This window comes from Chionomys nivalis, chromosome 15, assembly GCF_950005125.1.
Source record: "Chionomys nivalis chromosome 15, mChiNiv1.1, whole genome shotgun sequence".
NCBI classification, from domain to species: domain Eukaryota; kingdom Metazoa; phylum Chordata; class Mammalia; order Rodentia; family Cricetidae; genus Chionomys; species Chionomys nivalis.
In genome coordinates this window covers 16,547,260-16,568,050 of record NC_080100.1, presented here as the reverse complement: position 1 = coordinate 16,568,050, position 20,791 = coordinate 16,547,260, and the positions used below count along the sequence as shown (strand labels likewise).

Here is a 20,791-nt window from a genome sequence, read left to right as displayed (position 1 = left end):
GTTGAATTGGGTAGAGTATTTCTGGAGTGCGGGAAAAACATAGTGACATGAAAACTCCCAGGGAACTGCCAGGGTGACCACAGTGAAGACTCCAAGTAATGGGGAACAAAGAGCCTGAAATCTCTGTCTTCTGTAAGTAGGCAAGTATATCAGTAGAGGAGTTAGACACCAAAGCAGCCACAAAACGTTTAGCTTACAATTTGTTCTGTCTGCGAGTCGTGCTGGGCTAAAGTTGGAACAGAACTTCTGTGGCCAATCAACGACTGATTCAACTTGAGTTCCATGCCGGGAGATGGTGCCCACACCTGATACTGCCTGGATTGTCAGGAACCAGAGTCTGGATAGGCCAGGGACCTAGTATAGAAACCAACAGAACCTAGAAAAAAGAGCCATTGAAAGGATCCTTATTTTCTTAATGATATTCTACTATACTCCTAGACGGTAGTCTAGCTTACTAATCAGAGAGACTTCATCCATCAACAGATGGGAGCAGATGTAGACACCTGCATCAAACATGAGGCAGAGCTTGGGATATACTGAAAAAGAAGGACTGTAGGAGCCAAGGGTTCAGGTACACAAGTACGTGGCTCACTGAATCAACTATCCAGGGCCCATATAGCCTCAAAGAGATGGACTTGAGAATAAGAGAGTCTGCATGAATCTGCAAAAGGCCTTCTGAATATATTTTATGGATGTACAGCTTGATTTTCTAATAGGACTCCTAAGATTGGTCGTGAGGTCTGTCTTTGACTCTTTTGACTGCTTTTTGTCCCTTTCCTCCTACGAGTTCCCTCACACAGTCTTAATAGGAAGGGATGTGTTTCATATGATTTTTTTGTGAATTTGAGAAGCCATGTTTGGTTGATCTCCCTGGGAAGCCTGACCTTTCCTGAAGGGAAAGAGAGGAGTAGAGGATTTGAGGGAGACGGGAGTCGGGGAAGAGAGATTGTTAGGAGATGAGGAAGGGGAACTGCAGTCAGGATGTAATATTTGTAAGAAGAGTAAAGAAACAAAAAGGTGCTAGTGGCCTTAACTTCACTGATGCATGATACCAGTGAAACAGAGCTAGATGAAATACATGGGAATGCACATATTAAGTACTCCCCGAGTCTCACTTTCTTCATGAGGGCTCTATCATGCAGTATGAAATGTCAATTCTGATTTTTAACTCATTACTTTATATTAATAGTTGATCCCTTTTCCACCAGAGTCATTGCTTATCTCCAAGATCACAGATATACTTTCTTCGTATCATTCTGGGCTTTCCCTTTTCAGTTAGTAACCTATTTTGTCATCTGAAAAACCTACTGATATTTTTATGAGCCACTTCCATAAGTGCATTAAAAGGAAACTGCCGGACAGGTGTTTTAACTGAGTGCTGATTATTATTACAGAACCTTGCTGGTGAGTGCAAAAACCTGTCAGCAAGTCCTAGTGTTTCCATTCCCTATCATCCCCTGTCATTAGGCATGCACATTCGGTAACAGCAAGTCTTGTTAGCCCCGATCTACAGAGATCAGCCATGACACGATGGTAATGCATTTAGCACTGCTTCCCAGTCTGCTCATCATTGCCAATGGTACAATATACTCCTATTCGTAGGAAACATCCAGAATGTTAGATCAAGGTCTCATACTGTCAAGCTGTCACTGAGCTTCCATTTCCCTGAGCCTTTTGACCCAGCTTCCACAGATTGTCAGTGTTGCCGGCAGCCCTACTTCAATTAATAGGAGCTGTTGGTTTGTAAGCTTCTGAAAGGTATTTTTAAAGATATAATATTAAATCTGACTCCTCATGTTTTTACCAGGACTATAAATAAGGTGACACTTGAAAGAAACCTTTATTGGCAAGCTAATTCTGTTTTCTATTTATGTTTAAGTCCTGTGGTACCAAGTCATTCCCCTGCCTAGGCTACATGTTTGTGCTAGAATACATTAATACATGAATGCAGCTATTTTTTTCTTTTAAACACACTCTATACTTAGCAGTGACATTGCTTCCTTTGTTAGACTGAACTGTGTTCTTGTCATAATTACTGGTCTTATTCCATGAGTGTAATCAAGGCTGGATATTTGAGATGCATATTACTAGTAAGATTTTTTTCCCACTTGAAGCAGAAGTTAGGAAAACAGGTAACTTTTTTTTTTCAAGGAAAGGAAAAAAAAAACTAGAGTTATTCTTTTAGATTCAAAGGGCTGGGAGATTCTAAGATTTCCCCATCAGTTCTTTACTTTGATATTCTTCATAGCTTCAGTATTTCTCTGTTTAGTGTATGGAGATGGGACAATAAATATCCAAAGCCAACAATTCAACTTTACAGATGTTGGGATATTTTTATAAATGTCTGAAATGTGAAATACAGAATAATCCATCCTCCAAATATTATAGATCAGATTATTTTTCTTGACTGAGAATTTTAGATACAGCATATTTCTTTGCATACATGATAAATTCCCTTGAGTACAAACTTTTACAGTTCCAGAATATTCTATCTGCCTAAAAAAGTAATAAGGTTTTATTGTGTTAATAATTATTATTCATCCATATATCTTAAACTCAAGAACATTTCACCATTCAGTACATTCCATTCTGTGTTTATCACATCACAGACCAAACACAGTAGTAAATTTTTGAAGCAGTATAACTATAATATAGCAAGAGAAGCAGCAAACTTACATGAATGAAGGTGATTTTCACCTCCTGTTTGTAGTGGCTGACCTGAGTCAATATATTCTTAATTATTTACTAACATTAGATCAAATTAATTCTTGACCCTAGATTTTTACTCACTTTGCAGAAATGATTAAAAAATAATATATTGGTTTATTTATTTAGTTTTGGTTTTTTGAGACAGGGTTTCTCTGTGTAACAGCAGGCTCTCCTCATACTCACTCTGTAAGCCAGGCTGGCCTCGAACTCACAGAGGTCTGTTTGCCTGTGCTTCCTGAGAGCTGGGATTAAACATATGTGCTGCCACTACCCGGCTTAGGGTAATTTTTGTTTTTAAGTATAGAGAGAGTATTACTTGGATAGTCTTACCCCTAAATAAAACCTTTGATAAGGGAACTGATATACAGGAATTGGTGAGGAGATGCTATATCCTTAAAATTGTCACCATCACTGAAGACTTCACCAGCTAGAAACTTCATCCTACAAAAATTTCTAATCTTCAAATAGTGCCTTGAGCTGGAAACAAGCATGGCCTGTATCAAAAGATATATCAGATTCTAAGCAGAACAAATTTTAACAACCAGTACATGAATTTCTACTTCCCTATAATTATCAGAGTCTGTATGGTTTACTTCCACAAAATTATGAATCACAGCTTTTCAAGTTCAAGAATATCTGATAATTTTATAGCTAATTATTCTCTATATATCTGACTTCTCATGTAATGTTGTAACAGGGTTTGTTTTTCAATATCCCTGTAGAACCTGTATATATTTACTCCTGCAATAAACGTAAAACAAGAGTCACACTGAATGATATATAGCAATCTGTGTACTGGAATATTGTCAGAGGAGCACCACTGTCTTAAGGTTACTCTGGAATTAATATTGAGATCTTCCCTCTCCACAAAGTAGCACAGATAAAGCACAAACTCATTTTAAAAGACCGTAAATTTGAGGTGGTAAACATTCACTTTGGTTATATGGAGGAAAACAGGTTAGTTTCTGATTACTATGCCATTTGCAACCTAAATTTCTAAGATAGAAAGTTTTCTCGTCAAAATACGGAGTATAAAGGATTATTTGTAATAGCCAGAACCTGGAAACAACCTAGATGACCCTCAATCTAAGAGTGGATAAAAAATTTGTTACATTTATACAATGGAGTACCACTCAGTGGTAAAAAACAATGATATCATGAAATTTGAAGCTAAATGGATGGAACTAGAAAAAAATCACGACTGAGGTAACCCATATTCAGAAAGACAAAAACAGTATGTACTCACTCATAAGTGGGTGCTAGACATAAAGCAAAGGAAAACCAGCCTACAATCCACAACCCCAGAGAAGCAAGGTTGCTAGAAGGACCACAATATAGACATACGTGGATCCCCTGGGAAGGGGGAGGAGACAAGAATTCTTGAATAATTTGGGAGTGTGAAGGAAGGGGGGAAGGTTGGAAGGGAGGAAGAAGGGGATAAGGAGAGGGAGGAGGAGAGAAGGTGTAAAGAAGAGAACATGAGGTAATGGGATGATTGAGTTGGGGAAAGGACAGAGACGGAGAACAAGAAAAGAGGTATCTTTATAGGGGGAGCCATTATGAGGTTAGGAAGAAATCTAGCATTAAGGAAATTCACAGGAATCCACAAGGAAATTTCCATAGACCCCAGCTATGACTCTAAGCAATAGTGGAGACTGACGTTCTCCTGGATTAAGATTGATAACTACCTTAATCATGATAGAACCTTCAGGCTGTAATTTATGAATGCAACAGCTAAGCACTGGGTCTAGCTCCCCATGTCCAGTCAGAGAGGGAGGATGAATAATATGATCAAAATTTTAAAGACAGTGATGGAGATACCCACAGAAACAGCTGACCTGAGTTAGCTGAAGCTTACTGACCCAAGACTGATAGTTGGGGAAAATAGACCCTCTCAGTACCAGTAACAGTTGAGTGAGTTGTGATGTTTATGGGGCCACTATCAGTGGGAACAGCATTTATCTCTAATGCGTGAACTGACTTTTTGGAGCCCATACACTATGGAGGGATAGCTTGATCAGCCTAGATACAGCAGGAGTATGGCTGTTCTTGAATTTGAGCAGTATTTGAAAGCAGTTATACGAAATCAAGTTTTAAAAGAGATAGTAAAATGGTTAACATAGCATTCTTCTAAAAATAAATTATATTGGCTATTTCAAATGTAATTAATAATAAGTTAAAGTTTTCTGTTTATTGATTCAAAAATAATGTATAATATAACAAGACACAACAACTTAAAAAGACTTTTCTCATCCATTATCTATTATTCTTACTGGTAAAGTTCTTGCTTTCTTCTTAATCTACATTTTGCCTTCTGGGTTGATTTCCTCATTGTCACAAAGAATATCTCACTGTTTCCCATGCTTCTTGCTGTTTGAGCTCACGTACTGCATCTTTCACATTTGTGGGATACCAAGAACGTAACTCCTCATCTTAAACGACTAAAACAATCCTTTCTGTTTTGATAGACCAGGTTAGATTCCATATTTTCTGATTTCAGCAGCATCATGTGCAAGATTCTTAGTGATATGTGAGTTGTGTGTTTGTGACATGTCAATTTAAAAAGGAAGCATAATGAGGAAATACTGGAACAAAGCAAGATATAAAAATCTTCAGGGCCTCTGCCTCCCAAATACTGGGATAAACTTTGTGAGTTTGAGACCAGCTTGGTCTACAAGACTGAGTTCCAGGACAGGCTCCAAAGCTACAGAGAAACCCTGTCTCAAAAAAAAAAAAAATCATCAGGGCATGCTCCAAAGTATGTGTCTCCATGTCGATGTCAAGCTCTGCAGATCTCCAACTCCATTAAGCTTTGTTTCTGGAAACACACTTCTCTTTCTGAGCAGCATCCACACCTGGACTTTACCTCTCTGTTGTTGGTAATCCAGAACTGTGGCATCTCCAACAATTTGGGGTTCCCGATGAAATCTAGATGTCACCATTGTAGCTCATGTAATGGCATCTCTGGACTTCCATGGAGAGGCACTTTTGACACATGCCTGGTCAAAGAGGCTTTGCTCAGCTGCAGAAGTAGATTTCTTGTATTTTTGACTCTAAAGACAGGATCACGTGGCCAAAGCTGCCAAGGACTCCTGCTTGCTGCAGCTGGAAAATATATTCCCCACTCAAGCACTTTTCAAGAGCTTTCTCGTTTTTATGGTATCTTTCACTGCTTACGCTTTTCTTTAATTCTTTTTTATAAGCTGGAGCCTAAGTTAATCTCTCTTTGTCCCATTTAACATCAGGCTTTTCTTTAAAAGTTTTCTCCCCTCAAGCACAATGCTCAGTTCCCCTCACATTCCCTAATGCTTCTTTTATTCTCAAACTGCACATTTTTAAAAGTTCTTCCTTGACCACTTGCTCCTTTTTCAATGAATATTATGTAATAGTGACCACTAGAAACTACATGACACAGTCAGTCCTATATTATCATGAACTTTCCTCTTCCTACATCATTAAACCAAAATTCTCGGATATAGCATCTGACAGATTTTTTAGGACAAGAGCAAAATGCAGACACATCCTTTGCAATAATACCTAGGCATGTTTTCTAAGTGTCTTATTCTCTAAAATTTCATGAGCTTAATCCCCACAGGTCAAGTTGCTCTTAGGATCACTATCTTTCATGCTTCTTCTAGTATGCTCCACTAAATCCCACTTAAACCATCGAACAACTTTTCTATCCCAGTCTCCCATATTCTTCCAGCAAACAGCAAAGTTAGACCAACAAAACTCACTTCTGGTATCAATTTCAGTGTTGATCACTGTTCTATTGCTGTGAAGGGATACCATGACCAGGGCGACTCTTTTTTTTTTTTTTTTTTTTTTGGTTTTTCGAGACAGGGTTTCTCTGTGGTTTTGGAGCAGGGCGACTCTTTTGAGGGAAACCATTTAATTTTGGATGGCTCTACTGAACTTGCAATCAAACCTGGTCTTAGAAAACTAGCTAAGAATAACATCTTGACCCATAGGCTAAACGAGCACCTCTGAGACTTTTAAAATTTCAAAGTACATTACCAGTGACTCACTTTCTTCAACAAGGCCACACCTCCAAATTTGTTCAATTCTTTTAAATAGTACAACTTCCTGGTACTAAACTTTCAAATTTATGACCCTATGAGGGTCATTCCTGTTCAAACTACCACTGTACCTACATTGGTGAAATAGATCCAAATCTCTTAGCCATTGTCTGATTTCCACATGTGCTGTATGACATCTGGGTTTTCACATATACATACAAGATAACAACAAAAAAATTAAACAATCAGGAAAGGAGGAAAGCAAGCAAGAAAGTAAGCAAGCAAGCAAGGAATAAAAGGAACTTATAAATATATTTAAAAATAATTACTTTAATAAAATATGTTTTCAGATTCGTTGGAATAACTTTTGAACAAATGGAACAAAATAAAGTTTCACTGACATGAATTTTGTTCTCTATCTCGTGCAGAGATGTGTAGAGTGAAAAATATTAAGAGCAATTTGTTAAATTCAAATCCCTCAATGTGGCAACAACTACTGTGTGAGCTGTAAGTATTTATTTGAAAATTGTGAATCATTGGTGTGATCTTGACTCAGATATAAATAGATAGGAAAATGAAATAACATGGAATTTATATGCAAAATAAAAAGCCAAATTTGGCATTTTAAGGAAATAAAAGGAGTAATGGTTCAATAAACATTGCTCAGAGAATTGATTATTTTGGTGAAACATAAAAAAGACCCTATTTTATATCATAAATAAACATTTATTTACTATAATTCTGAGGACAAAAATATAAGATTAATTGTAGAAAATTGTTTTTTTTTCAGACTTTAGACAGTGATATGTGTTCAATCCATCAATTTAGAGAAAACTATCAATTTTATAATGGTAAGTCTCTTTATTCTTAAACATGTTATGCCTTGGTATTTATGAAATATTTTACTAGATATTTGTTTTCTTACTATGAAGCACTTGTGCTTCCTATTAGATTTATTTCTAAATATATTACACATTTATTCTAACAATTGGGTGCTATCTCATTTTTTTCTTCCTTTTCGTACTAAATTTTGTTTAAATGAAGTGACAGAATTGGGTTTCTATGCTTGGCGTAAAGTTAGAGTAACAATCTCCTTTCTAGTTTTAAACTCCATGCTTTTACCTTGCTTTTTGGTAATAGTCATATTTTATACCTATATAACCTTAAACTTTTTTTGGCTGGCAAATTATTAGGATAGATTTACTTTCTTAGAATAGCAGCCTGATTTCCTCTCCTTAGAACAGACTTTAGAAAGGTTTATTATGGGGAACAAATTCTCTACACTTTTGAGGTACCCATTTTTAAAACCCTCTTGTAACTTAGAATATTTTTCAAATTGTTGGCAACTATTCCTTTATTATAAAACCCTTTATAAAAACAGACTGTCTATCTAATAAACTCCGTGTTTGGAATCTGGCTTTTAATTAACAGCAAGGAGTAAAAAATTATGTAATCTCACTAAAAAACATTTTTCAAATCCCTCCAGTACTATTTATGAATGGAATGAGAGAGAACATTCACAAAAATCATTGCATTTCTGGACTGAGTCCTGGTGCAAAAACAAATTTCATTGATTAGTATCTTTTGGTGTAAGTACTTAGTGTTAGAATATGGGGAACATACTGGTTTAGGAAGGTAGATGTAGTAGGTACTTTTGTGGGTGTATACTTCACCAGTCATGATTAGCTGACTAGGTTAACAGTACCAATCATGATTTCATCCAGCTGAATAGGATTTGAGTTTAATTAGATAGTTGTTCATAAACTCCAGGTAGAGTGTAACTATTTCACCCCCGAGGATATCTTGTCAGTCCAGCCACAGTTGTAGTTCGTAGGTGTTACTGATGAATAAGACTACTGATTACCAGTCTCCCTTGACAACATTCTCGGATTATGAGAGCCACTTTTCAAGGATGAAGTTTCTAGGTTCAGTCCAGCTCAGTTCTTCCAAGTTTTCTACCTAAAATTTATAATGTCTTCAGTAGTAGGAACTTGCCCTCAAATTCTGGGAGGCAACCAAGTGTAACAGCAAGAGCATTTATTGCTTTGGAAAAGATGTTTTCTCATGCACAGCACTGATATTTAGCTAGATAGTTCATTGATCATGGAAGCAACATTATTGTAATTGATAGAAATCTTTATATATAATTTTAGGTAAATATAAAATCATGATTCACTGTCATTGTCAAGTAATTCTGGTGTTACTTATCAATACTCCATTCCTATTTAAATTCTCTCCCATATTATATCTATATATTTACAGTACTTATATTATTCTATATTCTAGATCCCCTTTGCCTGCTTGGTCCATTTTAACTTTTCTAGATTCCTTGGTGACTCAGATTTATATATTCACACAAAGATTTGGAACTCAGAGTCCAAATTAAGAGATTACATGTGACATTTGTTTTCCAAATCTGTTACTTAACTTAGAATAATGAATAGAAGTCACATGCATTTATTTGCTAATTTGGTCACATCATCTTTGTTAACAGATGGGTGGCATTCCTTTGTAAATCTGTTCCATTTATTATTTGTTCATCAATGAAGGACAGTTAAATTCTTTCCCCTTTCTAGATAATGTGCATAAGGTAAAAATGAATGTGAGTCAGCAAGGATCTGGGGAGTTCTATAGACATATGAAAGCAGTGCTAAGAGGAAAGTTCATAGCACTGAGTGCCCAATAAGGAAAATGGAGAAGACTCACATCAATGACCTAATAGCATGCCTGAAAGCTCTAGAAAAAAAAATAGAAGCAGACTCACCCAAAACGAGAAGAAGACAGGAAATAATCAAGTTAAGGGCTAAAATCAACAAAATAGAAGCACAGAAAACTATACAAATAATTGATGAAACAAAGAGCTGGTTCTTTGAGAAAATAAACAAGATTGACAAACCTTTATCTAAACTAACCAAAAGGCAGAGAAAGAACATCCAAATTAACAAAATCAAAAATGAAAAGGGGGACATAACAACAAACACTGAGGAAATTCAGAGGATCTTTAGGTCCCACTACAAAAATATGTACTCCACAAAACTGGAAAATGTAAAAGAAATGGACAATTTTTTAAGATAGATACCACCTGCCAAAATTAAACCAAGACCAGTTGAACGATTTAAATAGACTTATAAGTCGTGAGGAGATAGAAGCTGCCATCAAAAACCTCCCAACCAAAAACAGTCCAGGGTCAGATGGTTTTAATGCTGAATTCTACCATAACTTTCAAGAAGAGCTAATACCTATACTCCTCAAAATGTTCCACATAATAGAAACAGAAGGCTCACTGCCAACCTCTTTTTATGAAGCTACAGTTACCCTGATACCAAAATCACACAATGACTCAACCAAGAAAGAGATTTACAGACCAATCTCACTCATGAACATTGATGCAAAAATGCTCAATAAAATTCTGGTAAACCAAATCCAAGAACACATCAAAAAAAATCATCCATCATGACCAAGTAGGCTTCATCCCAGAGATGCAGGGCTGGTTCAACATATGAAAAATCAATCAATGCAATCCACCATATAAATGAACTAAAAGAAAAAAAAACATGATCATTTCAGTGAATGCAGAAAAAGCATTTGCCAAAATTCAACACCCCTTTATGATAAAGCTCTTGGAGAGATTAGGGATACAAGGAGCATATATAATATAATAAAGGGAATATACAGCAAGTCAACAGCTAACATCAAATTAAATGGGGAAAAACTCAACAATTCCACTAAAATCAGGAACAAGACAAGGTTGTTCACTCTCTCCATATCTCTTCAACATAGTACTTGAAGTTTTAGCAATAGCAATAAGACAACATAAGGATATCAAGGGGATTCATTGGAAAGGAAGTAGTTAAACTTTCATTATTTGTAGATGACGTGATAGTGTATATAAGTGACTCTAAAATTTTCAAGATTTATTTTTATTTTACATCTATGAGTGTTTGCCTTCATATATATACACGGTGCTCCTGGTGCCCACAGAAACTAGAAGTGGGCCTTGGTCGTGAAGTATCATATGGTTGCTTACAATAACAACCCTTTTGTTCCATAAAAGCCGTGAAAGAGTTTCAATATTGAGTCATCTCCCTAGCAGTTGCAAACCCACACATTTGATTTAAGTCACTCTTATCTAACATAATGGATTAGAAAAATAAACAGTCCTAGTAGAATTAATAATAAAATATTATGTACAGTGTTATGTTTACTTCATTTAAGATATGTATTTCTCTTGTCCTAAGTAGATTATAAAGATTTCTAGAATACTGCAACCTGTTACATGGCCCTCCTCATCACTAGAGATGGACAGTTTTTCAGGTTGTGCAAGTGAATACAAAAATTTCAATGACTCCCCATATAAAAGCTTGTGTTTCTAGTACAAGCTGAAATTTACACACACACACATATACATACATACATACCTTCAGGTAACTTTACATTCATATGGTAGGATTACAGTGACTATAGACATGAAAAAAAGATAAAGTTAGGATAAAATATCTTCCTTTTATTTTAGTTCTAGCAATAACCTTCTATTGCCCTAGTAGATGGCAAAAAAAAAAATGGCAACAAAAAGAGGGTGATCAACAACTCAACATGTTAAAAATGTTAAATGCCTCAACATGACATCATTTCCTGCTCAATAAAACAGAAAATATTTATGTGACTTTAATGTTTTGAGAATATACCTCCCATTTACTTCTAAGAAAAAAAATGTCCATAATCTTAGAGCTTCAGTTTGTGGAAGGGGAATTCTAAGAACTCAGCTCTTATGTTTCTAATCTGTGTAGCTCAAAGTTAAACTTTTTTGCTACATGACTGTGACCTGTATAAGCTACTAAGAAGCTTCTCTAGGTGTATTTGAGGATAATGGTCATCCTCTTCCTGCAAGTTGTCCAATTTCTTATACAGAATGCTTTGTTTTGATGAGGAAAATAAAAGCAAGGTCATGTATTAGATATTAAAGTACTGTCACTAGGCCGCTCTCATTTCAATAATTATGATTAACTCATCTAGATTAATGAGAATATTATAAGGAGAAATGAAAACTGTGATGTGTACAGCAAAACAAAATATGTACCAATGAGGATTGAGTTCTACAGAATATTGAGTCTGCATATTCAAAACTAAGCCAAGGAAGATAGAGCTGTCAAGTTGAATGAAGCAGATGAATAGTAACAGAGGAAGGGCTTGGAATTCCTTATTATTACCCCACCCCTCATTTTATGTTCAACATACACAAAGGTTTAACGCATATTTCCTAAATAAATAATTAGAGAAAAGATAGCTTTTTCTCTGGAATTGAGAACAATTTTTCATGATACAATTTTAAATTTGAATCAATGTACATAGCAATCTTATCCAGATTTTTTATTTAATTGAAGGACATTTTTCTCTGGGTTATGATTGCTTCTATTTGAACTGTAGACATTTAGTTTTTATCAATAAGTATTACTACATTTGTTTTGATAATTAGCTATTCAGACTTGAGTTTTTCATTTTTTAAAAAATTTTCACCATCATTTGTTCTGGTAGAAATTCATTACAACATTCAGAGACAAACAGAATTAGCCCCCATTTTCTCAATCAGTGAAGAATGTCTTCTAAAAATTCAAGATAAAAAAATGCTAATTGGAAAATAACATGTTATGTTATTAAGAAATTCTTCCATATAATTGGAGAATGTATTAGTTTTTTTCCTACAAAAAAATAGAAGCAACCTGAACCATGGAAGTATAAATTTCACCTGGAGGAGAAAATAATTTTTAAATTATCTCTTTCCTTTACATTAACTGGCAACAGAACTATATTGTTAATGGTCTGTGAATCTTTAATTACAGATAAATGTTCATGTTGGTATCTGTCCTCAGGGCAAAAAATGCAAACATGCTGTCATGAGAGAAGCAAAGAAATGAATTTATGCTTTAATGAGCTGTGGAGTCTTATTATGCACTTGATATGATGTGACACTTTGACTTTGTACTAGAAACAAACTGGGAATATGAAGTTCAATTTGTATTCAGGAATTGTTTACTTTGGAAATTTATCCAATGATTAGTTGTTTTCATTTAATACTTTGAGTGCTTTCTTCCATTGTTTTTCCTTTTTATTTTTTAATTAGTTTAAAGTAATTATTTGAGAATTCAACATTAATTTTGTCTTTAATCATTAGGGAAATTATTCTTGGAAAAATCTACTATTAGCACTATGACTGCTTGCTGCCTGTTCACATGGAAGCACACAAACTCAGACTTAGCCACTGACCCATATCATACTGACCTGTCCATCTAATGAAATATTTTTCATTATGTAGTCCTGCCAGATTTAATTGGGCATTTAATGCATACTTTGTCACTTTGCTGGTTGCTAAAGAATAATATGAAGTCTTCATATTAAAGCTAGAAGATGTTGATTTAAATGCAATATCTAAACTCAAATTCTGGTAATAAGAAATCAATATATCTCTTAGGTTTGCCATTACACGTTTATTGTTGCTGCTCATGCACTGAGTTCTATACAGGTAGAACAGACAGAAATACCCATGTCCAATGAGTGGATAGCTTGACAGTGACAGCTTGAATTTACTGCTATCATAAAATGGAAAATTAAATGTTATGTGAAGGTCTACAGATATTACACAGCAAATCAAAATGTTATTCTATTAGATGAAAACATTAAACTTCAAAGTCTCTTGATCAGTGGTCTGTAACAGATTAATATTTTCTGTTATAAGGAATGGGTTGTTTTTAAATCATTTCTTGAGACTTGACTCTTTTTATACACACTTTTAGCTAAAGTATAAATAACATAGTTATCACTGAAGGAGAAAAATAAAGCCGTTCTCTGATTTTAAAAAGCACACAGTGAGTGGATATGATATAAAATAAAGATAACATAATGGATTTGTTGCTCTGCATATTGCTATAAGCATTAGCTACAGTTTACCATGAAGAAGAATGAAGGCACTAAAATTTAGTATCTCCGTTCATTCAAAATATATCAATTGTAATTTTTATAGACCTTATTACTACAATGATTGTTAGTACGTGTATCCAGTAATGCCAGCAACCCCACGTACACAGAGGGATAAAAGGGTAGGAGGAAGAAAGGAAAGGAGAGAAAGATTACAGAGAGGGGGGGAAGCAAGAAGGAGAGAAATAGAGAGAGAGAGAGAGAGAGAGAGAGAGAGAGAGAGAGAGAGGAAGAGAGAGAAAAAGAGAGAGAGATTTATTGGTTTGAATTACATGAGAGTACTGGGCAGTAACAAAACCTGTGAGATCTAATGAACCCTTTGACCCTACATGTGTACTGTAGCACATGTCACACGCAAACACAAACACACACACATAAACTAAAGAAAGGAAGGAAAAAGGAAGGAAGGAAGGAAGGAAGGAAGGAAGGAAGGAAGGAAGGAAGGAAGGAAGGAAGGAAAAAGACAGACAATGCGTATATGCTAATTCATTGTGTAGTGTTCTCTAGTCAACAAAGACAATTTGAAAACAGTATCAAACATTCAATAAAGATTTGATTTCATATACTTGTCAAGGGATTAACCAAAATTATCTGAAAGCATCACTTGGAAATACTCATAATTGTTCAGTTCTGCATATTTCTATAACTATTATGTAGGAATAAAATCTTGAGAGATAAAGCAGAAGCGAGAGAAGTAGTACATCAAAAGGAATTTGAGACTTTATAATACCTGGCCTTTTCTTTGTGTGACCAAATCAATAAGATGTGTTGGGCCAGCAGTACTTACTACACTTTCTTCCTAAAATTTTATTACTCAAAGCACTATACTGAAAGGCAAAGAAAATATTTATTGACAAATGTTTTACATATTTGAGGCAAAACTATTTCTTTGAGTATAAAGGGATTAGTTTATGTAATATATTTTGCTTTAGGGAATTTTATCAACTTTTTAAGTGCTCATATATGCCTAAATTGAGTTTTCATTTCATTGCTACTCCACTTTACAAGTTAGTGATTTTCCTTTTTAAATATTAATTGTAAATACATTTGCAAATTTTGTCTTATAGTCACTCTGAATCAAGCATTACAACCTTGTTCCTATTCCTTAATGCGTCCAATGTCACTCATTTATGAGTGTCCACCTCTTATCAGAAACAGCTGACCATTCCAATCATGTGCTTGAATAGATTCTATCTATTCAATATATTACATAATATTCAGTGCTGTGGTTATTATCACTGTTTCATTTCCTTTTATTGGAAATAGGATTTTTCCCCAAAATAAATTCTGATTATGGTTTTCCTCTCTCTACTTCTTCCAGGTTCTTCCCTTCTTCCCTCCCCTCCTGGTCCACCACCTTTCTGCCATTCATTAAAAAACAAAGAGGGCAATAAAGGATAATAATAAAATATAATATAATCAGATAAACACAAACTTGTCCTAATATTACAAAATAAACAAAGAAATGAGCCCAAGAGAATACACAAAAGAAGCAACTCACCTGCATGCACACTCGGGAATCCTATAAAACACTAATCTGGAAGCCATTATAAATATACACACACACGAAGGAATGCTAGAGTAAAAAAAGAAAATAATAAATATCTTTAATACATTCTGTATTTAATGATCCTGATAAGGCTAAATGAGAAGCATATACAAATGCTTTGACTACCATCAACTTACTTCAATAATTACATAATATAAAACCATTTGAAATGTAAAACACAATAAAATTTTGTAATATGATAAAGAATCAATAGCTATTAAGATGTAGACCTAAATCCAAATATATAAGAAAATATGTAGTTTTGAAGACTTTTTCTCCATATATCTATTGTTATTTACACTAAAGTGTTAAGTTATTCCCCAATCCTATATTAACAAAAATTTACTATTATATCAAATAATACACTTATTACTTATGTGGATTTGTATTTTGTAAGTATAGGTTTGATTGAAAACTTCAATTGTAATATTTCTGTATTATTAGTTTCCCTTTGTTTAAATTTTCTCCTATGTTATTTGAAGTATTCTAATATTCTAGCTCACCACTCAGAACACTGTAAGTATTTATTTAAGAGTTCAAGAGGATGGGTGATGACTCAGTGATTAAGAACACTTTATAGGCTATCATGAAGACTCCGATTTATATCACAATATGTATTTCACGATCTGTGTTTGCTGGAAAATCCAAAAATCCAGATTTAAGGTATCTTAAATAGCTTTGACTAGCAGTCTGCTAGTCTCTGTGTCCAAGAGAATAATTCCAAACACACATGGGTCATATGGTGATATATTCAGACACACACATACATACACACTCGTCACCACTCACACATGTACACTAAATGAAGTCTAAAAACTAACCACACATATTAACTAGCACCAGTACCATGGCTTGTTGGGTAAAAGTGCTTACTGTGTAAGCCTGGTAGCCTGATTCATTCTCTGGAAAGCACATATAGAGTAATAAAAGAATTGACTCCATGAGGTTGTTCTCTGAACTACAACTTATGTTCTGTAATATCAACACTCCCATTCGAATATAGTAAATAATCATGTTTTAAAATGTGTTTAAAATCCCAAATCTTCATTGAGCTTTTAGGCTCATGTTTATAATTACTTTTTTAGGTATCATAAGGCTATATGATGAAATAACATAAGGAGTTACCACACTGATTTTAAGTTAATAATGATTCAGAATATTTAATTAAGCTTTATTTATACTTAATTTTATTTATACAAAATAGTGTTTGTTTATACACCAAACAGTTATTTTGTCCATATTGCATATATAAAATATTTTGTTTAGACTCTATTTTTGTCTTTAATTAATTTTTCCCTCATATATTCTTTGTGATGACTAATTTCTTAAAATGTACTTCTTCTTCTTCTTCTTCTTCTTCTTCTTCTTCTTCTTCTTCTTCTTCTTCTTCTTCTTCTTCTTCTTCTTCTTCTTGATATTATTGAAAATAGATGTATTTAGAAAATTTATTTTAAAATTACCTTTCCAACAAGTCATTAAACATTTTATGCCATGTTACATTAAAGAATAACACTGAAAACACATTCTACATTGTAAATAAACTTTCAAAGTTAACAAAGACTTATACAAAAATCAAGGATAGGATCATTAAGAGACAATACTATGAATGGGCAGGAGAATGTCACTTGGTAAAAGTATCCTAAGGGTTGTATGCTGGATACATGATAATCTTGTACTTTTCTTCCACTGAAGAAATTGCTGTCAAATACACACACAAACAAACAAACAAACACACACACACACATACAAACACACACAAAAAATTAAACTGTTTTCAAATTTCATATTATTTTATGTATGCTTTGTTCAATATTCTTGAATTTATGATATCTTACTATTTTCTACTTAACACAGCCTATGATTTGTTCATGGATTTTAAAGTTCTTTGAATTCTGTAACCATCAGCTTTGGCTGGTTTTGAAATTCATCTGTTAGCAATCCATATTGAAACAACCAAGCGTTTATGACCATTCAGCATAACAAAACTATTTTAATTGAAAAACATTTCTATTTCTTATTTTGAGTTATAGCTAATGTAAAACACAAAATACCCACATTTCCATTGCTAATTTAACTAGTATATTGTGTGCTAAGTTTTGAAAGTGGAATATTTTAATAACAATCAACTTGCTAACTGATTCAGTTTATTTCATTTTTTTGGTTAATGTTTGACAAGATAATGTCATTAAAATAAATCATTCATTTTTCAAGCAAGAATAATTGTATTTCTATATGACATAGAACATGAATAATTCATTTTATTTTAAATGTTTAACAATCAAATTGTCAAATTTTGTAATTTCAGGAATACTTATTTAAATTACAATAATAGTTACATGTTATTATAATACTTATTTTATCTCTTTTACTGTTGTGATAATTTACATTTTTCAAAGGCTTTGTCATTTATTCATTTATCCTGTTATATGTGCAAATATCTATTTATGCACATCTGTATGAGATCTGGTTGAATTGTACTGTCCCAACCATGCGAAGTAACATCATTACTTTACTATCTTTGTTACTCAGATATGTCAGAGATTCTCTCTCCCTTACTTTCTCCCTTTGTCTTTGATGTTAGAAGTCTTTCTCCCTCCTCGTCCCACAGCTATTCAGTCCCAAGTAAACACACAGAGGCTTATATTAATTAAAAACTGCTTAGCCTACTAGCCCAGGCTTATTATTAAGTAACGATTAAAATTTAAATTAACCCATATTTTTTTCCTATGTTTATGCACATGGCTTGCTAACTGTTCTCAGTGAGACATTCTCATCTTGCTTCCTTTGTGTTTGACTGGTGACTTTGTCTCTACCTTTTCTCTTCCCAGAATTCTCTTAGTCTCTTTGCCCTGCTAATACTTCCTGTCTGGCTATTGGCAATCACAATTTTGTTAAACCAATATGTTTGACAAATCTTTATAGGATACAAGAGCATTATCCCACAGCAGTCTCTCTCTTCCCACCTCAGTTTGTGTGTGTGTGTATGTGTGTGTATATGTGCATATGTGTGTGTGAATAGATATGAACACTTCCATATTCTTCTGAGTACAAGAATCAGACTTAATTTCATCGTAAGTGAATGTCTTTGAGGGATCTATGCATAATGATATTTACTGTAGTCACTGAAGACTTATAACTTAGATAAGTGAAAATGGACCATTTGAGTTTAACACTTTCACTGTATTTAAACTTGCATTCAATTGCAACTTACCATTATGATTAGGAAACAAGTTCCTGATGGCCACTCCTGAAATACACAGATACATAAGTAACATTAAAAATATTCAACAGACAATATTTGGGAAAATATGTATGTGTATGTGTGTGTGTGTGTATTGAGTATACATGAACAAGTATTAAAATTATAAGTTATGAATTTAATTTAGAGTTAAAAGTGGGTATATATGAGGGCTTTGAAGGAGGAAAGGGAAAGAAGAAATTTAACTAAACTTCAATCTCAAAAGACTCAAAAACAACAATTAAAAACAGATCATTGAAACCAGAGATAATTTAATGTACTCCAAAATATAATGTACACATGAGAGTACACTAAATGGTTGGCAAAGTCAAATCACATTCCAGCCCAACTGTTACATAGCAACCCAATCAATTGTCACAGGTCCGTGTTCTGATTGAGACAATCTCATCAAAATAGTTTGCATTAAAACCAATTTTCAAAATTGTCTTTATTTTGTATGGATTTATTGCCTTATTTTATTAATCGTTCTATTAAAGTATCATTTCAATGCTTTCAACACCAATTTTCTAAGTCATGTAGTACCAAGAAGCCCACTAAACAATGCTGGAAATAAACCCCGCTGAAGTTTCTGATTTTCCTAAAATTTTCTTCAGGACTTTTAAAATACATTAGTCAAGAGCATTGCTCTGTGCTCCGCTATTTTGAGAAGGTAGCTCTTTTCATCCTTTTATGTCTTTCTATCTTTTGGGGAATTCAACACATTGTCAATGAGATCCTTTCCTTTGAGATATTTGTGATCTTTTACATGTTTGTATTAACTACCATATGCAATTCTCTTTATTATAGTCAGTTGAAAATACAATATGTCTGTAGTAGGAGCTGCCGGCCTCTTCCCACAGCCCGGCTCATGGCTGCCTGGCTAGCTTATGCCCCAAAATAACGACACACAAACTGTATTCTTTTAAGCACTGCTTGGCCCATTTCTATTCATGTGTGTAGCACCCCAAGATGTGCTTACCGGGAAGATTCTAGCATACGTCCATCCTGGGTCAGAGCTTCATCGCGCCTGCTCTGGAGAGGAGAGCATGGCCTCTGTCTCTCAGAGGAGCTGCCCTGCATCTGAGCTCACTTCCTCCCAGCGTTCTGTTCTGTTTACTCCACCTATCTAAATTCTGCCCTATCAGATGGGCCAAGGCAGTTTTTTTATTAGCCAATGACCTTCCTCCATCATATGTCTGATATTAAATATAATTAAATTCTTAATACATTAATTTATACATTTATCTTGGGTTTTTTGTTTGTTTGTTTTCTTTATTCAATACAGAATTTCTTATGAAACAGCCCTTGCTATCTTGGCAATAACTCCATAGACCAGGCTAGCCTTAAACTCACAGAGACCCCTTTCTTTCTGCCTCCTGAGTGTTGGTATTAAAGGAGTGTGCCACCATTGCCTGTCTTGAATTATTAATTTTGTTACCAGTTAAAATTTCCATCCATTAACTTGCATTATTATGTTTTCTGACATGTAAATCTCATTATTAGGTCACAATATTTATCTAATATTTTCATATTCATTTCTAAACACATTCTGATAAGAGGGATGTTTTTGTTTTTATTTTAATCCACGTCCTAATTTTATTAAAGAATGTATTCCTAACAAAAATCTTTTCATTTTAAATATTTCTATAAATTTTCTGGTGCCCCAACATGATTTGAACATTAAAACATTCCTAATATTTCTGAAGTGATGTTGTATATTAACAAAGACTATCGCTATGAGAAGTAAAGTCAGAGTTTCAGTTTCCGTATTTTCAGTTCTTATCCATAAGAACTGTGAGGGGTGCTGTAAGGGTTTTAATTCAAGTTACCTGACTGATTGCTAATGATTTAGGTCTTAAATATGTAAAGATTCGCTGCATGCTGTGGATTATTACATATTTGTAGTGAATAAAGATCTTTGTAATTTAATGTCAATAACTCTTGGTTTTAAGATCTTACTGAGAAACAAAAAACAGCAAGTAACAATTTAATGTGATATTAAAATATCTGTAGACAAAGGTTATAAAATTCGGCATAATTTCCCATCTGTCACGGCTAGCGTTATGCATATGTTTTCTACATGTCTGTGGAAGATCTGTGTGTACGGCAGGATACTTTCCACTTGTCTGAGAAAAGAAAAACGCTATAACAGACAACAAATACCTAACTAAAATTCCTTAAGCCACATAAAGATTAAAATCTAAAGCCTGCTATGTGCAATGAGAATGAAGAATGTTGGTGAATGATTTGAAATTGTCTTGGTTACTCAACAGCTGCACTCAGATGTGCAGCCAAGGCAAAGCAGAA

The 20,791-nt window shown here is 34.1% G+C and overlaps 1 pseudogene; it reads right to left on the bottom strand.

Moving 5' to 3' along the window:
* The window catches only part of LOC130887679 (60S ribosomal protein L3-like), a 66,977-nt pseudogene extending 61,326 nt beyond the window's left edge, over nucleotides 1–5,651 (bottom strand).
* Between the last annotated feature and the right edge of the window lie 15,140 nt (nucleotides 5,652–20,791).